This window comes from Natator depressus, chromosome 3 (assembly GCF_965152275.1).
Source record: "Natator depressus isolate rNatDep1 chromosome 3, rNatDep2.hap1, whole genome shotgun sequence".
Taxonomy (NCBI): Eukaryota; Metazoa; Chordata; order Testudines; family Cheloniidae; genus Natator; species Natator depressus.
Window position 1 is genome coordinate 63457294 of NC_134236.1, and position 20543 is coordinate 63477836.

Consider the following 20543-nt stretch of genomic DNA (forward strand, 5'->3'; position numbering starts at 1 on the left):
CTGTGTATCAGATTATTTTACTTCTAGATGTTTTAAATTGTACTTTTCCTTGTAGAATATCATTTTGTTTTCTGCTCTATTTTCTTTTCTTTCAAGGTCCTTTTATTTCTCTATCCTCACTGGTGTGCAAATTCCTCCCAATTTAGCGTCATCTATCAATTGAACAGATGCATTGTTTACTTCCTCTTTCAAATCATTAAATAAAGTATGATATAAGACTGGTCCTAACAGCAATCCCTGTGGTACCCTACTTGATACATTGTTTGGGAGTGCTGTTTATCTTGGAGATGAAGTATTGACTAGTGGTTGGCTTCTTGAGGTATTTAATCTTATCTCTGCTAAAGTCTATGTGGAGTCATTTCACCCATCAGAAATATGTAATTATCATAATTTGTACGTATATAGTGCATTCCATAGGAGGAGCTGAAATCAGTACAAAGGTAACTATTATTATCCTGTTTTATGGCTAGGAAAACTGAAGGACAGAGTCTTAATTCACATAAATCAGTTGTGGAATCATGAAGAGAACTCAGGGCTCCTGACTACCAATCCTTTGTTGTGACTGTTAGACTTTATCCTCATCCTATGAACTTCACACAGACCTGCCAAGACTGTTTTTTCCTATTAGATTACTGCTTTTGGCCCTTTTTAAAGGGCTACCGGAAAATCTGGCTCATCGACTGATTTTTCTGGTGCCAAGCACCATGCTTAGGATGAAGAGTGTTGCATATGAAATAAGTGTGTTAAGAAATAAATCCTGGCATTAAAATATGTAAAGATCAGTGTGACAATCTGCATCCCTATGTTCACCCCTTTTTCAAGACTATGATAAATATTGTACAAAATATATCTTGTATCATTTGAAAACTCATGATTTGCTGATCATTATTGTTCTGGTAAAATATATGTGCCAATGAAATCAAATGGACCATCACCTGGTTAAGCGGCCATTATTTGGCAGGAAAAGGGGTGAAAGCAAGAAATGTATATCTTAGCAAAGAAACAGTCTGTCCCCACAAACTTCTTGTCTTCTGAACCCCAACTGGAGATGATTCTCAAAGAAGAGGAAAAGGTATAAGAATGGGGAGCAGATGCCCCAAGATATCTCTCCCTTCATCACTACCCACAGCAGCCACAACATCTGAGGAACAAAGAAACAGCTTTGGATTAAAGGCGGGATCCTGTCTGAAAGGAGTTCAGTCAGTAAGACTATAACTTGTGGTAAGAGAGATCCTTTGCTTTGAATTTGTTTTAGCTTGTTAAATTAGCTATTAGTTGCATTTTACCTTTATTTTATTCTGACGTTTATGCCTCATTACTTATAATCTCTTAAAATCTATCTTTGTGTAGTTAATAAACTTGTTTTATTTAGACCTGTGTGTTTGGATTGAAGTGTTGGAGAAATTTCATTTGGGATAACAGGATTTTTGCATATCGTTTTCTATTAATAAAATGACAGATTTTACATGAGCTTGTATTGTCCAGGAGAGGGCTGGGCAGTATGAGGTGCACATTTCTGGGGGAAAGTCTGGGACTAGGAATGTGCTGGTGTTGACCTGCAATATAATACTTGAGTAACTGGCCATAGCACTCGTAAAATATAGCTGGGAGTAGTTTACATGCTGAAGGCTGTGTGTGAGCAGACCAGAAGTGGTTGCTCTCACAGCGAAGCAGGGTAAAAGGCACCCCAAGCTGGAGAATTGAAGGGACAACCCCTGAGTGAGCTCGTAGAAGGAAGGTAGTATGGATGGGGGGTGTTCAGCTGTTGTGACCTGCACTGGATGTGCCATGTTTGTCTTTCTTCCAGAGGACAGAAGCGACTTCGTCTGTACAAAGTGCAAGCTGGTCTCCATATTGGAAGAGAAGGTTCAAGGTCTGGAGCAACAGGTATCGACCCTGCGTTGCATAAGAGAAACTGAAGATTTCCTGGACAGACGTCAGGATATACTTCTACGGGCACAATGTTCTGAAGATTCAGAGCAGGCTGCACAGCGGGGACAGGAGGATGGTGAAGAAATTTGGCAGCATGTGACCTCCAGAGGAAGAAAGGGGAGCGTCCATGTACCAGCAATGCAGATACAGGTAAGTAACCGTTTTCATGTTCTCTCCACAGGTACTAATGCGGAGAGTGGACTAGATGATACATCTGAGGGAAGGGAACAGAAGGAGACTCCGCCGATTGGAAGGCATGAGATGCACTGTCCTAGGGTTGGGGGTTCCACGACCACTGCTCCCAAGAGAAGGAGGCAGGTGGTGGTGGGGAAGGAGACCAAAGCCCTCAGGTAAGTGGGGAAGTGGGATACCGGGAGGAAGCAGGAGTGTGCGAGAGGGCAGGGCTCCTGCCTCATACTGAGAAAGAGGGACGATCAGCTAGTTATCTCAAGTGCCTATACACAAATGCAAGAAGCCTGGGAAACAAGCAGGGAGAACTGGAAGTTCTGGCACAGTCAAGGAATTATGATGTGATTGGAATAACAGAGACTTGGTGGGATAACTCACATGACTGGAGTACTGTCATGGATGGATATAAACTGTTCAGGAAGGACAGGCAGGGCAGAAAAGGTGGGGGAGTTGCACTGTATGTAAGGGAGCAGTATGACTGCTCAGAGCTCAAGTATGAAACTGCAGAAAAGCCTGAGTGTCTCTGGATTAAGTTTAGAAGTGTGAGCAACAAGGGTGATGTCGTGGTGGGAGTCTGCTATAAACCACCGGACCAGGGGGATGAAGTGGACGAGGCTTTCTTCCGGCAACTCATGGAAGATACTAGATCGCAGGCCCTGGTTCTCATGGGAGACTTCAGTCACCCTGATATCTGCTGGGAGAGCAATACAGCGGTGCACAGACAATCCAGGAAGTTTTTGGAAAGTGTAGGGGACAATTTCCTGGTGCAAGTGCTGGAGGAACCAACTAGGGGCAGAGCTCTTCTTGACCTGCTGCTCACAAACCAGGAAGAATTAGTAGGGGAAGCTAAAGTGGATGGGAACCTGGGAGGCAGTGACCATGAGATGGTTGAGTTCAGGATCCTGACACAGGGAAGAAAGGAGAGCAGCAGAATACGGACCCTGGACTTCAGAAAAGCAGACTTTGACTCCCTCCAGGAACTGATGGGCAGGATCCCCTGGGAGAATAACATGAGGGGGAAAGGAGTCCAGGAGAGCTGGCTGTATTTTAAAGAATCTTTATTGAGGTTACAGGGACAAACCATCCCGATGTGTAGAAAGAATAGTAAATATGGCAGGCGACCAGCTTGGCTTAACAGTGAAATCCTTGCTGATCTTAAACACAAAAAAGAAGCTTACAAGAAGTGGAAGATTGGACAAATGACCAGGGAAGAGTATATAAATATTGCTCGGGGATGCAGGAGTGAAATCAGGAAGGCCAAATCACACCTAGAGTTGCAGCTAGCAAGAGATGTTAAGAGTAACAAGAAAGGCTTCTTCAGGTATGTTAGCAATAAGAAGAAAGTCAAGGAAAGTGTGGGCCCCTTACTGAATGAGGGAGGCAACCTAATGACAGAGGATGTGGAAAAAGCTAATGTACTCAATGCTTTTTTTGCCTCTGTCTTCACGAACAAGGTCAGCTCCCAGACTGCTGCACTGGGCAGCACAGCATGGGGAGGAGGTGACCAGCCCTCTGTGGAGAAAGAAGTGGTTTGGGACCATTTAGAAAAGCTGGACGAGCACAAGTCCATGGGGCCAGATGTGCTGCATCCAAGAGTGCTAAAGGAGTTGGTGGATGTGATTGCAGAGTCATTGGCCATTATCTTTGAAAACTCATGGCGATCCGGGGAAGTCCTGGACGACTGGAAAAAGGCTAATGTAGTGCCCATCTTTAAAAAAAGGAAGGAGGATGATCCTGGGAACTACAGGCCAGTCAGCCTCACCTCAGTCCCTGGAAAAATCATGGAGCAGGTCCTCAAGGAATCAATTCTGAAGCACTTAGAGGAGAGGAAAGTGATCAGGAACAGTCAGCATGGATTCACCAAGGGCAAGTCATGCCTGACTAATCTAATTGCCTTCTATGACAAGATAACTGGCTCTGTGGATGAAGGGAAAGCAGTGGACGTGTTGTTCCTTGACTTTAGCAAAGCTTTTGACACGGTCTCCCACAGTATCCTTGTCAGCAAGTTAAAGTAGTATGGGCTGGATGAGTGGACTATAAGGTGGATAGAAAGTTGGCTAGATTGTCGGGCTCAACGGGTAGTGATCAATGGCTCCATGTCTAGTTGGCAGCCGGTATCCAGTGGAGTGCCCCAAGGGTCGGTCCTCGGGCTGGTTTTGTTCAATATCTTCATTAATGATCTGGAGGATGGTGTGGATTGCACCCTCAGCAAGTTTGCAGATGACACTAAACTGGGAGGTGAGGTAGATACGCTGAAGGGTAGGGATAGGATACAGAGGGCCCTAGACAAATTAGAGGATTGGGCCAAAAGAAATCTGATGAGGTTCAACAAGGACAAGTGCAGAGTCCTGCACTTAGGACGGAAGAACCCCATGCACCGCTACAGACTAGGGACCGAATGGCTCGGCAGCAGTTCTGCAGAAAAGGACCTAGGGGTTACAGTGGACGAGAAGCTGCATATGAGTCAACAGTGTGCCCTTGTTGCCAAGAAGGCCAATGGCATGCTGGGATGTATAAGTAGGGACACTGCCAGCAGATCGAGGGACGTGATTGTTCCCCTCTATTCGACATTGGTGAGGCCTCATCTGGAGTACTGTGTCCAGTTTTGGGCCCCACACTACAAGAAGGATGTGGAAAAATTGGAAAGAGTCCAGCAGAGGGCAACACAAATGATTAGGGGACTGGAACACACGACTTATGAGGAGAGGCTGAGGGAACTGGGATTGTTTAGTCTGCGGAAGAGAAGAATGAGGGGGGATTTGATAGCTGCTTTAAACTACCTGAAAGGGGGTTCCAAAGAGGATGGCTCTAGACTGTTCTCAGTGGTAGCAGATGATAGAACAAGGAGTAATGGTCTCAAGTTGCAGTGGGGGAGATTTAGGTTGGATATTAGGAAAAACTTTTTCACTAGGAGGGTGGTGAAACACTGGAATGTGTTACCTAGGGAGGTGGTGGAATCTCCTTCCTTAGATATTTTTAAGGCCAGGCTTGACAAAGCCCTGGCTGGGATGATTTAGTTGGGGATTGGTCCTGCTTTGAGCAGGGGGTTGGACTAGATGACCTCCTGAGGTCCCTTCCAACCCTGATATTCTATGATTCTATGACACTGCTGTTCAACAGTCCAGATTGTACCCTGGGTAATGTCACAGTCATAGTCTGTTCTTCTGACTTTTCTCATCATTTAGATTATCCTAATCTAGATTTCCCAGACACTTTCACAGGACAGAATTCTGAGAAACCACACTTCTTTGTTTTTGATTTTCACATTTCTCAGATTTTCCAGTTCCTCCCATTACCGTTTGAGATGGCTCTGAGAACTTTTTGGGGATATCTTAAAATTGTTCAGGTTTTCCCTGGAGACAAAGAGCAAACTCTTCTGTAGAAAAAAACACTGGGAATGCATGTTTTGTATATAGCAGGGATGCCGACATGGGGGCGGGGAGCAGAGGTCCATGGCCCCATCACTTTTTACCAGCGGTAAGGGCAAATGATGGAGAAGAGAGGAGCAGGCAGCATCGTGGGGGTGGGGAGGGGGAAGAGGTGGCGCAGGAATGGGGAATCAGGGGAAGAGGCAGTGTGGGACCAGGGCCTTGTGGGGAATGGGTGCCACAGGAGCAGGGTGTCAGGGGGGAAGGGGCAGCACAGGAGGCGGAGCCACAGTTCGAGTGCCAATATCAACCCTTCAAACTTTGGGGAGGAGCATTAGCAGCCTGGCCTCCTTTTGTACTGCTGCAGCAGCCAGTAGATACTGAAGGAGGCCAGAACTATGCAGTGTGTCCTGCATGCACTCTTACCGACAGTGGTGAAGAAAACAGCAAGGGAGCTCCTTTTGCAGCAGCTGCCATGGCCCACAACAACAGTGGGTGCAATTGTCTGAGAATATAAGCTAGCTAACTCTAGCCTCAGAAAGGGTCAAAAATTTTAATAAGTACAGCTAGCATCAATATTTTTAGATATAGTGGCAAAATATTTCACAAGTCTATCTACCTCCCCCACCACAATCAATTATTGTTCAATATTATCCCATTACTACGTAGAGGTTTGCTCTATAGATTCTGGAGATAAGTAGCACGTTTATTCTGGGATATACTCAAATTTTAACTGATTCAGTTTAGATGAAAAGTATGCATTGGTGGGGATTTTTAAGTGCCTATAGCCTCCTGCTGGAATCCAGAAGTTTGTTCTTTTCAACACTGGTAGTTGGGTCTATTGTTTTATATTTTCAAGGCTAATTTCTCAAGGAAAAGGGCTAGTAGCATACATTTTAACAAAATTAGAGCTAAGATTCTCCTTCATGGAATGCACCTACAGTAAAACCTGCCAAGAGAGACCACTCATGGGAGTTAGCAAAAATGGTAGCACTTCAAAGGTTTGCACACCAGAGAGCAGTGGTGTTCCATAGCCTCTGCAAGTAGTCACTTGTGACAGGTGGTCTCTCTTCAGGCAGGTTTTACTGTACTGGTTTGGTTAACAAGGGCATTATATCACCCCCCCCCCCAGTTCGTCACTGAGCAAAACAAAATTTCATTGAAAGCTTTCTTTTGAGTTTGGCTTCTGACCATAGGCCATCTTTGCTGTTAACCTGGTTTCCTCTATCATAGAGGAGCACCTCAACCTCTTTTTTTATAATTGTGAACTGGAGCTAACAGGATGCACCTGGACTGGTGAATCAGCAGAAATAACTATGCATCTCTGTGCAAGATCCTAGCACTTGCCATCTGGTATAATGAGAACTAGTGCATAATCACTAAAATGATATGTGAGGTTATATTTCTGGTATTTTAAAACAAAGCAATAAGTGTCTGATATCATGGTCCCATGTCTTATATCTGTTATCATGATTGCTGCATGGGTGTCTGCATCACCTTTCATTGTCAAATGAGAAATACATATTGGGATAACTGACCTGTGGTGATGCTTTGCCCATTAGTACATTATGCCACCTGCACATGGGGTTAGCCTTACAATGCAATGAATAGTGGTGACATGCTATTACTCTGGCTTGCACTGCTCATTTAGGCCCCAATCCTACAAACCTTCGTTCACATGCTTAATGCACGCTGTCTCCCTGAAGTCATTTGCATCCAAAGACTTTCTCTCCATTAAAATTTTTTTCCACGAAAATCTATTCAGCATTCTCCAAAGCCTACCCTTAACAATACCTTAATTCACTCTACTCCAAGGAAAATCTGGAAGAATAGAAGTACAGCAAAACCAGGCTTTCCTGGCTCAAAATCTTAAATTGAGAGCCCCTCCCGCAGTCTTTGTCTGTTTAAAACAAGGAGCTGTGAGCTGCAGCACCTTAGTTGACTGCAACTGCCAAGGTTTTACACAGGGAAAGAAGTGGCAACTACATAGCCAGTATCCAAACCATGTAGAGGTTACGGAGTAGCAGCCGTGTTAGTCTGTATCCGCAAAAAGAAAAGGAGGACTTGTGGCACCTTAGAGACTAACAAATTTATTTGAGCATAAGCTTTCATGAGCTACAGCATCCGATGAAGTGAGCTGTAGCTCACGAAAGCTTATGCTCAAATAAATTTGTTAGTCTCTAAGGTGTCACAAGTCCTCCTTTTCTTTTTGCGGAAAAAATGGGTGTTAGCATACAGACTCTAACAAGAGTGATCAGGAACGGTGAGCTATTATCAGTAGGAAAGCGGGGGCGGGGGGAACCTTTTGTAGAGATAATCAAGGTAGGCCATTTCCAGCACTTTACAAGAACATTAAGGGGGAAATAAACAAGGGGAAATAGTTTTACTTTGTGTAATGACACATCCACTCCCAGTCTTTATTCAAGCCTAAGTTAATTGTATCCAGTTTGCAACTTAATTCCAATTCAGCAGTCTCTCGTTGGAGTCTGTTTTTGAAGTTTTTTTGTTGAAGAATTGCCACTTTTAGGTCTGTAATCGAGTGACCAAAGAGATTGAAGTGTTCTCCGACTGGTTTTTGAATGTTATAATTCTTGATGTTTGATTTGTGTCCATTTATTCTTTTACGTAGAGACTGTCCAGTTTGGCCAATGTACACGGCAGAGCTTATTTTACCAGCCATTAAACAAAAGGAAATCTAACGCATTTCTAGCTAGATTACTTACTAACTTAACAGGAGTTGTAAGGCTGCATTCCTGATCTGTTCCCAGCAAAAACATCACACAGAAAGACAAACCCTTTGTTCCCCCGCCTCCAGATTTGAAAGTATCTTGTCCCCTCATTGGTCATTTTGGGTCAGCCCAGCAAGCTTATCTTAGCTTCTTAACCCTTTACAGGTGAAAGGATTTTGCCTCTGGCCAGGAGGGATTTTATAGCACTGTATACAGAAAGATGGTTACCCTTCCCTTTATATTTATGACAACATCTATAACACAGAAGACATGGATACTCATTTATCAATCAGATTTCATATTAGCTGCATTGTCAGTCAGAACCAAAATAACTTTCCGTGGGCCTAATTCACTGATTATACTGGGAACCATGAATAAGGAGCTGGGAATAAGGAACTGACTTTCAGCATTGTTAGAAAATGACGGTTTTCAACTGCAACCAGAGTTCTTTGCGTGACCTCTGCATATTCGCACATCCCCTCTTGGCCATGCCTGAACATCCCATGAGCGTGAATGTGCAGCAGTCACTCAAATAATTTTTTTAAATGTAAAATGAGATTCTCACCTAATTCCATAAGTCTGGGAGTTGAGGCTTTAAGAAAGGCACCAAATTTTGTGAGACTTGCCCTATAATCTGTAGAGTTGGTGATGCTCGTTTGTTGCTGAGCTCAGATAACTCCAGCAGCCCGGTGAGGCACAATTTCCCTTTCCAGCCACGGGACTGGTCAGTTCCCACCACATAAGAGTTTAAGACCAGAAGGGACAACCAGATCATCTAGTTTGACCTCCTTGTAAATCACAGGCCACCACCACCCACAAGCTAAACCCAACAACCAAATCAAAGTATTGCAGCCCACCGGTAACTAAACTATTATGTAGCACAGGCAGAGAATAGGAGGGACTGACGTGCACCAATGCCTGAGGCCCCTGCGATGACAAAGAATTGATTAAATGAGATATGCCCAGATAATCCTATCAAGTGACCTCCACCTCATGCTGCAGAGGAAGGCAAAACAAAAAATTCCAAAGTCACTGTCTATCTGACCTGAGAGGAAATTCCTTCCCAACCCCACATATGGGGATCAGTTAGATCTTGAGGATGTGAGCAAGAACCAGCCAATTAAGCACATACAAGAGGAAGAGAATGCTTGGTTCCCCTCAGAGTCCTGGATCATCTGTCCAGCATCTTCAGCTGTGGGTGTGTTTCAAGGTGTTTGAGCATTTGATCCTCCAACAAATCGCTCTGGGTTAGGACGATGTCTTGCAGGTTGAGCAGGCAGGGTTCAGGAAAGGATGCAGCACATGTGATCAAGTTCTGGCCTTGAACATCTTTATCAAAAACTGTTTTCAACAAAATCTAAAGATGGGAGCCGACTTCTTGGATTTGACCGCCACCTACAACACAGTTTGTCACAGAGACCTTTTGTTTAAATTCTCTCAAGTTGCCCCACGTTAGGTGGTCGAAGTAGTAGAGCTCTTTCTCCAAAACGGGCAGTTTAGAATACACATGGGCAACTGATGTAGCTCTTGGAAGTGTCAGATCAACGGCCTTCCTCAAGGCTCAGTTCTTTCACTGATACCGTTCAATGTGTACATCAACAACCTGCCAGCTACACTCTCACACAAGTTTATCTATGCTGACGACATCTACTGCAGCTACCAAGCTCAGCCCTTCTCAGAAATTGACAAGGTCTTGAATGATGATAGGAAGCTGATGGCAGACTATTGTAGTTGATGGTGCCTGCAGCCAAATTTTTCCAAGACCATTTTTAGTGTATTTCATCTGCATAGCGCAAGCCACAAGTTAAAAGTTTTTCTCAATGGCCAACACACGTAGCATGAGCCAAACCTGGTTCATCTCGGTGTGACATTGAATAGGTCATTAATGTACTGCAACCACTTGAGGAAGATGGCAGCCAAAGTCAGGACTCGGAACAACTGGCTCAGAAAATGGCTGGTTCAACCTGGGTGCGAGCACCTGGACACTTAGAACATCAGCCTTTGCCGTCTGCTATTCAACAGCAGAATATTGTGCTCCTATCTGATGTCACTCACTTCACACAAGGCTGGTCGATGTAGAGCTTAACAAAGCGATGCATATTGTTACAGGGACTTTACAGGCAACTCTGTTGCCACAGCTACTGATACTTAGTAACACAGCACTGCCCCATATTTGCCATGATTAGACTTCTGTCATGCTACTGGCCAAGATCCGTGAGAATAGTGACCTGCTTTTGTACACAGAACTCTTCAATCACCCACCAGCTCGCCTGTCTTCTAGACACCCTTTAAGGTCATCTATGCCACCACAGAATGTAATGGTGGAATCTTCTTGGAGCAACGAGTGGTCAGCAATGACAGTTATGACTATTCACCAAGTTTTGATGTGCCACTGCACAATCCTTGAGGAACTCCTCTAGTAACCACCCTCCAGTTCAACAGTTCACCATTCAGCACAACCCATTTGCCTTCTCCTTTTCTAGTTCCTTATCTACCCTGCGATGCTTGTACTGATCCCCATCTTCTCTAATTTAACTATTGTAATACCTTCCCATGTGGTACCTGATCAAATGAGGTCCCTTCCAACCCTAACCTTCTATGATTCTATGATATTTCTGAAATGCTTTAGTGAAGTCTGATTACATCAGCTCTACTGCACTTCCCTCAACTAAAAATAAACAATGAAAATGATTAGGGGGCTGCGGCACATGACTTACGAGTTTCAGAGTAACAGCTGTGTTAGTCTGTATTCGCAAAAAGAAAAGGAGTACTAGTGGCACCTTAGAGACTAACCAATTTATTTGAGCATAAGCTTTCGTGAGCTACAGCTCACTTCATCGGATGCATACTGTGGAAAATACAGAAGATGTTTTTATACACACAAACCATGAACAAATGGGTGTTTATCACTACAAAAGGTTTTCTCTCCCCAGCCCCCCCCCCCACCCTACTCTCCTGCTGGTAATAGCTTATCTAAAGTGATCACTCTCCTTACAATGTGTATGATAATCAAGGTGGGCCATTTCCTGCACAAATCCAGGTTTTCTCCCGCCCCTCACCCCCCACACAAACCCACTCTCCTGTTGGTAATAGCTTATCTAAAGTGATCACTCTCCTTACAATGTGTATGATAATCAAGGTGGGCCATTTCCAGCACAAATCCAGGGTTTAACAAGAACGTCTGAGAAACAGTGGGGGGGGGGGGAAGAAGGAATAAACAAGGGGAAATAGGTTACTTTTTATAATGACTCAACTATTCCCAGTCTCTATTCAAGCCTAAGTTAATTGTATCCAATTTGCAAATTAATTCCAATTCAGCAGTCTCTCGTTGGAGTCTGTTTTCGAAGTTTTTTTGTTGAAGGATAGTCACTTTGAGATCAGAAATCGAGTGACCAGAGAGATTGAAGTGTTCTCCAACTGGTTTTTGAATGTTATAATTCTTGACATCTGATTTGTGTCCATTTATTCTTTTACGTAGAGACTGTCCAGTTTGCCCAATGTACATGGCAGAGGGGCATTGCTGGCACATGATGGCATATATCACATTGGTGAATGTGCAGATGAACGAGCCTTTGATAGTGTGGCTGATGTTATTAGGCCCTGTGATGGTGTCCCCTGAATAGATATGTGGGCACAGTTGGCAACGGGCTTTGTTGCAAGGATAGGTTCTTGGGTTAGTGGTTCTGTTGTGTGGTATGTGGTTGCTGGTGAGTATTCGCTTCAGGTTGGGGGGCTGTCTGTAGGCAAGGACTGGCCTGTCTCCCAAGATTTTTCATGGTTTGTGTGTATAAAAACATCTTCTGTATTTTCCACAGTATGCATCCGATGAAGTGAGCTGTAGCTCACGAAAGCTTATGCTCAAATAAATTGGTTAGTCTCTAAGGTGCCACAAGTACTCCTTTTCTTTTTGTGAATACAGACTAACACGGCTGTTACTCTGAAACCTGTCATTATGCAAGGCACTGCATTTAGCTGTATGGAGTGGAAATCTATCAACTGCATGAAAAAACTTGTACAGATACAGACAGACATCATCTTCCTTTCCAAATGCAAACAGATGGACATCGTACCAAAAGGACTGACGGTAAAAAATCCATTACAATCTACATACCACACAGACTATGCTGACAGCTTGTGCCACACGCTCTCAAAGAAACTGCGGAACCACCTGATCAACATCCTCTACAGCAAACAGGGAAAGTTAAAGAATGAGCTCTCAAAAATGGATACTCTCATAAAAAACCAACCTTCCACACAAACTTCCTCGTGGCTGGACTTAACTAAAACTAGACAAGCCATTTACAACACACACTTTGCTTCTCTACAAAAGAAAAAGGACACTAAACTTTCTAAACTACTACATGCCACAAGGGGCCACAGCAATGGTTCCCTCAACCCACCCAGCAATATTGTTAACCTATCCAACTATACTCTTAGCCCAGCAGACACAGCTGTCTTATCTCGGGGCCTCTCCTTCTGCCCCTCCACCCCCTCGAACATGATACAGTTCTGTGGTGACCTAGAATCCTATTTTTGACATCTCCGACTCAAGGAATATTTCCAACACACCTCTGAACAACATACTAATCCACAGAGACCTCCCTACCAGCACTACAAAAAGAAGGATTCTAGGTGGATTCCTCCTGAAGGTCGAGACAGCAGACTGGACTTCTACATAGAGTGCTTCCGCCGACGTGCACTGGCTGAAATTGTGGAAAAGCAGCATCACTTGCCCCACAACCTCAGCCGTGCAGAACACAATGCCATCCACAGCCTCAGAAACAACTCTGACATCATAATCAAAAAGGCTGACAAAGGAGGTGCTGTTGTCATCATGAATAGGTCGGAATATGAACAAGAGGCTGCTCGGCAGCTCTCCAACACCACTTTCTACAAGCCATTACCCTCTGATCCCACTGAGAGTTACCAAAAGAAACTACAGCATTTGCTCAAGAAACTCCCTGAAAAAGCACAAGATCAAATCCGCACAGACACACCCCTGGAACCCCGACCTGGGATATTCTATCTAGTACCCACATCCATAAACCTGGAAATCCTGGGCGCCCCATCATCTCAGGCATTGGCAGCCTGACAGCAGGATTGTCTGGCTATATAGACTCTCTCCTCAGGCCCTATGCTACCAGCACTCCCAGCTACCTTCGAGACACCACTGACTTCCTGAGGAAACTACAATCCATCGGTGATCTTCCTGATAACACCATCCTGGCCACTATGGATGTAGAAGCCCTCTACACCAACATTCCACACAAAGATGGACTGCAAGCCGTCAAGAACGCTATCCCCGATAATGTCACGGCTAACCTAGTAGCTGAACTTTGTGACTTTGTCCTTACCCATAACTATTTTACATTTGGGGACAATGTATACTTTCAAATCAGCGGCACTGCTATGGGTACCCGCATGGCCCCACAGTATGCCAACATTTTTATGGCTGACTTAGAACAACGCTTCCTCAGCTCTCGTCCCCTAATGCCCCTACTCTACTTGCGCTATATTGATGATATCTTCATCATCTGGACCCATGGAAAAGAAGCCCTTGAGGAATTCCACCATGATTTCAACAATTTCCATCCCACCATCAACCTCAGCCTGGTCCAGTCCACACAAGAGATCCACTTCTTGGACACTGCAGTGCTAATAAACGATGGTCACATAAACACCACCCTATACCGGAAACCTACTGACCGCTATTCCTACCTACATGCCTCCAGCTTTCACCCTGACCCCACCACACGATCCATTGTCTACAGCCAAGCTCTGCGATACAACCGCATTTGCTCCAACCCCTCAGACAGAGACAAACACCTACAAGATCTCTATCAAGCATTCTTACAACTACAATACCCACCTGCGGAAGTGAAGAAACAGATTGATAGAGCCAGAAGAGTTCCCAGAAGTCACCTACTACAGGACAGGCCTAACAAAGAAAATAACAGAACGCCACTAGCCGTAACCTTCAGCCCCCAACTAAAACCCCTCCAATGCATTATTAAGGATCTACAACCTATGCTGAAGGATGACCCAAAACTCTCACAAATCTTGGGAGACAGGCCAGTCCTTGCCTACAGACAGCCCCCCAACCTGAAGCAAATACTCACCAGCAACCACATACCACACAACAGAACCACTAACCCAGGAACCTATCCTTGCAACAAAGCCCCTTGCCAACTGTGCCCACATATCTATTCAGGGGAGACCATCACAGGGCCTAATAACAACAGCCACACTATCAGAGGCTCGTTCACCTGCACATCCACCAATGTGATATATGCCATCATGTGCCAGCATGATGCCATGTACATTGGGCAAACTGGACAGTCTCTATGTAAAAGAATAAATGGACACAAATCAGATGTCAAGAATTATAACATTCAAAAACCAGTTGGAGAACACTTCAATCTCTCTGGTCACTCGATTTCTGATCTCAAAGTGACTATCCTTCAACAAAAAAACTTCGAAAACAGACTCCGAGAGACTGCTGAATTGGAATTAATTTGCAAATTGGATACAATTAACTTAGGCTTGAATAGAGACTGGGAATGGTTGAGTCATTATAAAAAGTAACCTATTTCCCCTTGTTTATTCCTTCTCCCCGCCTCCCCTCCCACTGTTCCTCAGACGTTCTTGTTAAACCCTGGATTTGTGCTGGAAATGGCCCACCTTGATTATCATACACATTGTAAGGAGAGTGATCACATTAGATAAGCTATTACCAGCAGGAGAGTAGGGTGGGGCATGGGGGGGAGAGAAAACCTTTTGTAGTGATAAACACCCATTTTTTCATGGTTTGTGTGTATAAAAACATCTTCTGTATTTTCCACAGTATGCATCCGATGAAGTGAGCTGTAGCTCACGAAAGCTTATGCTCAAATAAATTGGTTAGTCTCTAAGGTGCCACAAGTACTCCTTTTCTTTTTATGACTTACGAGGAGAGGCTGTGGGAACTTGGCTTGTTTTAGAGTGCAGAGGAGAAGAATGAGGGGGGATTTGATAGCAGTCTTCAACTACCTGAAGGGGGGGTTCCAAAGAGGATGGAGCTCTGCTGTTCTCAGTGGTGGCAGCGGACAGAACAAGGAGCAATGGTCTCAAGTTGCAGTGGGGGAGGTCTAGGTTGGAGATTAGGAAACATTATTTCACTACGAGGTTGGTGAAGCACTGGAATGGCTTACTGAGGGAGGTGGTGGAATCTCCATCCTTAGAAGTTTTTAAGGCCCAGTTTGACAAAGCCCTGGCTGGGACGATTTAGTTGGTGTTGGTCCTGCTTTGAGCAGGGGGTTGGACTAGATGACCTCCTGAGGTCCCTTCCAACCCTAATCTTTTATGATTCAAGTTATTGCGTCAACGGAAGAAATCAGGTTCCTGTGGCATGATGAGCTACCTCTGGTGAACAACACACCTTGCATGATAGCCCCTTTACTCCCTGAATTTAATTAACCTTTCAGGTGGTGAGGGGGAGGAGTCACGTGGCTGTTTCTGCAGCGTGTGAATGAGGCTGCCTACCCACAGGGCTCTGAGTGCCTTAGCCCGGCCGCTGGCAGAGAGGCGCTGGCGGGGCGGAAAGCAGCCCTTCAGCAGGCGGAGTCGGCTATGCGGCTGCCCTGAGACGGGCAGGGGGCGGCGCCCGCGCCATGGGCCTGGCTGAAGCGGAGGGAGACGAAACAGCGCCTGGACACGGTGGGAGGGGGCTGGGGCTCTGGAGCAGCGGAAGGAGACTGGTTCCCCCCCGGTTGATTGGTGGCGGTTCCAACTTCTAACTTTTCCGCTGGGGCTTCTTCTCTCTAGTAGGGGGCGGGACTAGGGAGTGGCTCAAAAGAACCTCTTATCCAATCGGAACTAAATTCTATCCGCACCCTGGAGCCGAACCCGCCAATCCGAGGCCCGCTTGTTGGGCGGTGACGATATTCAAACACAGAGCGCGGCGGCGCGCCGTTTCCTCTGCCTCAGGTCCCCCGCTCATAACCTCCTGCCTCGGCGCAGCGGCCCGCTTGGTGGTGAGTGCAGCTCCCCCAACGGCTCTTGCTGCCCTCGGGGGCGGGCTCCGGGGGGCGGCGGTGGCAGTCATTGCCGGAGGACGAGAGTTTCTGTGGGGTCGGGTGCCCGCAGTGCGGCCTGTTCCCCCGCCCACGGAGGCCCCCCTAGCGTGGGGCGCGGGGCTGGCTATCGCCTTGATTCCTCTCGCCAGCCGCTCGGACTGGCTGCGAGCCGCCCGCGCAGCGACTTGTGCACCAACGTGGCGAACGGCGCCTTTAACGCCTGAGGCCGCCGCAGAAGCCTGGCGCTGCTCTTCAGCTTGCCCCCGTCTCCAGCTTGAGACGTAGCGGCCTCTCCTTGGGCTCTGCATGAGCATCCCGGGGTCCAGAGGCGGGGCGCTCCCTGCGGAGCCTGTGTGAGGGAACTCGCCCTGGGGACTTGTAACCTACAACCGTTATGTCAGGGCTGCAGCTGGTTTCGTCTCTGGTATAACAAGAAGGCTGATGTAGGGCTAGTCCTTGGGTCTCCCCCGCCTGTATCCACGCCTCCCACCCCACTGTACAAATCGGAGTCCGGCTCTTTATTATTTGTATTGTGTAGCACATAGGAACCCTAGGGATGGACTGTTGTGCTAGATGCTGTACAAATGCAGAACAAAAGCAAAAGGACCTCAACTGTAGCAGCAATACATGACAAATGAAATGGTCCCTTGGCTATCCTGAGCCCAAACAGTTTAGGGCTTTATCTGTCCTGTCCTAGGTAATGATGTTATATTGCACCTAGGAATACACCGTTTTTGACAGAAAAGTGGTATAATATGCTTCATTTTGTTGTGTCCGCTGTTGCCTGCAAGTCTTGGTGGGAACTCTTAATCAGAGCCTTGTTGAGGTGCATATAGTGATATTGCAAACATGGCAGACACTTTAAATTGGACTCGTATCAGGGCAGCTACGCTGATGCAAGTTTGTAGTGTAGACCTGCCTTGACTCTCTTAAGCTGTGGTTCTCAATTTGTGAGCCGCTTGTAGCCCAATCAGCACACAGCTGTGGCCCATGTGACACCTTCAGAGCCTTACAGGTAGTATGTAGTGTGGATGTGGCACACATTACCCATAGAGAGTAGGGATGTAAATATTGTTTTAAACAGTTAACTTCTTTAACTATTAAAATTACATTGGCTAATTGCTGGGGTAGGGCCACTCTGACCGGCCGGTCTGGGGCTGGCATCGCCATGGCTGGGGTTAAGGGTTAGGGTGGTTATCCGGTAAGACTAATGCTTAGCGGTTAACTGTTTACTATTTTGCATCCATAATAAACAGCCGCATATGTGGCCTACAATGGTAAATAGGTTGAGACCTACTGCTCTAGAGCAGTGGTTCTCAACCTTTTTCTTTCTGAGCACCGCACATCCTATAAAAACTCCAGGGCCCACCTATGTCACAACAATTGTTTTTCTGCATATAAAAGCCAGGTCTGGCATTAGTGGGTACCAAGCAGGGAAGTTTCCCATGGCCCCATGGCACAGGGCCCCCCACAAAGCTACATTGCTCAGGCTTTGGCTTCTGCCTGAGGTGGCAGGGCTGAGGGCCCCGGGCTTCAGCTCCTGCAGTGAAGCTTCGGCTTTCTGGCCTGGGCCCCAGGGAGTCTAATGTTGGCCCTGCCTGGCGGTTCCCCTGAAAACTGCTCACAGCCCCCCAGGGCCCAGAACCAAGTTTAGAGGACAGTTTAGATGCCAGCAACCAGAAATCGTATTGGCTTGGGGCTGCCAGGCTTGAGGCAGGTGATCTACTGTCATAAGGCTGAAACATTCTCCCACTGTAGTCCCTGAAGGAAAAGCAATACAGGCCAGTGTCACCCTTCCTTATAACTGGCATGTACTACTGCCCTTTGGTAATTCACCATCAAAAAACCAAAACAAGTCTTTCACATTATAGGTTTTATTGGTATCCGCTGATATCCCTGATTTACACCGCAATGGGAGGGCCTTTACCCAGTTAGACTAAGTACATGCTGTGACGGGTTCCCCCCGAGATGTCACTGGAACTGGGGTCCCACTGAGACCCCCTGACCCACCAGCCTGGGCTCCCTCTTACCCTGTACTGTTGTGACAAGTTGCAAAGCCCTCCAGGCTCCAGCCTGCACTTTCACCAGCATACATACAGGTAGGGACACATCCATCTGCAGTTATATGCAGGCGCTCTGACCAGCCCCTGCATGGGAAGGCTACAGCTAGGGCAACTACTAGCTCCTCAGGCACCCATCCCCTCTGGAGTATAAACCCAAAATTATACCATCTTGCCCTGCACAGGAAACTCTACAGCATAAGTTCATAAAATTTGCCTCCTCCCTCCATGTGGAGAGGAATATGCAACAGCCTTTTGCCTTTGAGTTATGATTCCCTCAGACTAGTTTAGATAAAGCAAAAACAAGTTTATTAACTACAAAAGATAGATTTTAACTAATTATAAGGGATAGCAAACAGATCAAAATAGATTAGTTTGCTTTTTTTGTTTATTTGCTAGGTAAACTTAATATACTAAATAGATTGGATATGAATAGCAGATTCTCGCCCTAAGAGATTGTACAAGCAGGCTACAGATTCTTAAGGGGTAAGCTGCACTTGCTTACAGCTTGGAATCCCGAGATGTTCCATTCACAGGCTAAAAATCCCTTTAGCCTGGGTCCAACACTTCCCCAGTTCAGTCTTTGTTCCTAAAGTGTTTCCAGGAGTCTTCTTGGGTAGGAAGCGAAGAACACCAGGTGATGTCTCCCCGCCTTATATAGCTTTTGCATATAGTGGGAACCCTTTGTTTCAAAGCTTGGTTCCCAGACCAATCTGTGGAAAAACACTGACATCCCAAAATGGAGTCTAGAGACATGTGGACACATCACGTGTCTTTGTAGATTCATAGCAGTCATTATTTACAGGCTGTCTGTAGCCTTCTCAGGAAGGCTCCCTAGGTGGGAGATAAGCTTCTCCAAGGGCTTATTGTTTTCCCTAATGGCCCTTGCCCACCAGCTGTCTAGACTGAAAACATCTTGTCTAGTGGGCATTACCCAGGTGTAACTACATTTGAAATACAGATACATCGTCAATATTCATAACTTCAGATACAAAAATGATACATGCATACAAATAGGATAATCATATTCAGCAAATCATAACCTTTCCAATGACATCTCACATGACTTATCTTGCATAAAATACATTGATTATGTCATAATCATATAATATCACTGTGAAGAATATTTGGAGTGCAGTGTCACACATGCTCATTTTCTTCCCACCTTCTCCAAGGTAGGATGCCTTCCTGGGCTAAAGAACTCCCCCTGCCATAAGCTGTACGGTTAAGGGTACCAGATACCTAAGTTCCCTGTAAGCTGCATGGCTGCAGGGCCACGCAGCAGCCTATTTAGAGCCATGCAGGTGCTCAGGGAACCCACCCAGGGACCTGCCAGGGTTGGGTGCCCCTCCCTGGCCCCCACCTAACCCGGCCCTCAACCTGCTGGGGGAGGGATGGTCCGAACCCCGGGCTGGACCTGCCACGGCTGGGGTGCCCCTACCCCAGCCCGACCCAGCTGCGGTCCAGACCTGTTGGGCGGGGAGGGGCGCCTATCCTGCGATCTCAGCCCTGGAGCTGCCGCGGTAGGGAGAGGTGCCTCTCCCCTCAGCCCAGAAGCTGCAGGAGGGGACTGGAGCTGGTGATCTCGCCCCTGGGGGTTGCAGGAGGGGACTGGAGCTGGTGATCTCGCCCCTGGGGGCTGCAGGAGGGGGAAGGGGGCTGGTGATCTGGGGGCTGGAGCGAGTGATCTCGTGCCCATAGGCTGCAGGAGAGGGCTGGGGCTGCTGATCTAGTGTCCAGAGGCTGCAGGAGGGGACTGGGGCTAGTGGTGGTCTCAGAGATTGGAGGTATTGTGCTCCCTGGTGCTGGTGGGCAGTGGAGGCGGTGGAAGCAGCTTAGTCTCTCTGGCCCTGGTTGGTCCCAGTGGGCAGAAGGCAGCGGGTTTCCACGCCTTCCCTGGCCTCTGCTGGGGGGAGTTGGGATGGGGGAGCTAATTGCTTCTTGTGAGTTGAAACTCTCATTGGTGGCCATGGGGGCAGCCGTGAGCTGGCCGGGCTGTAGAGCAGAGTCGCTGCCTACTTTGCTTTAACGCGCCTTCCCAGCCGGGCGTGCAAAGGGGAAACTGGTTCAGTGCAACCAGGGAGTTACTCGCCAAGCTGCTGGCTTTTGGGGGGGAGTCGGGTGGGGTTGCAGTCACCTGCCCGACAGGGAGAAGCTCCCAGGGCTCATTAGAGCTGGGCTGCTCGCTAACCTGGGCTGGGAAGAGGAAAG

General features: G+C 46.7%; 1 protein-coding gene across 2 annotated transcripts in view; it reads left to right on the forward strand.

Annotated features, from left to right (window-relative positions):
• The first annotated feature begins 855 nt into the window (after positions 1–855).
• TTK (TTK protein kinase) overlaps positions 856–20543 on the forward strand; it is a 103301-nt gene continuing 83613 nt past the window's right edge. Inside the window, exons 1-2 of one of the 2 annotated variants that reach the window (XM_074948026.1) lie at positions 856–1221; positions 1808–2082. The gene's annotated coding sequence lies outside the window, so the exon portion shown is untranslated. Of the gene's footprint in view, positions 1222–1807; positions 2083–16136; positions 16231–20543 lie in introns of those variants that run through there. The other variant, XM_074948027.1, reaches the window with a different exon arrangement.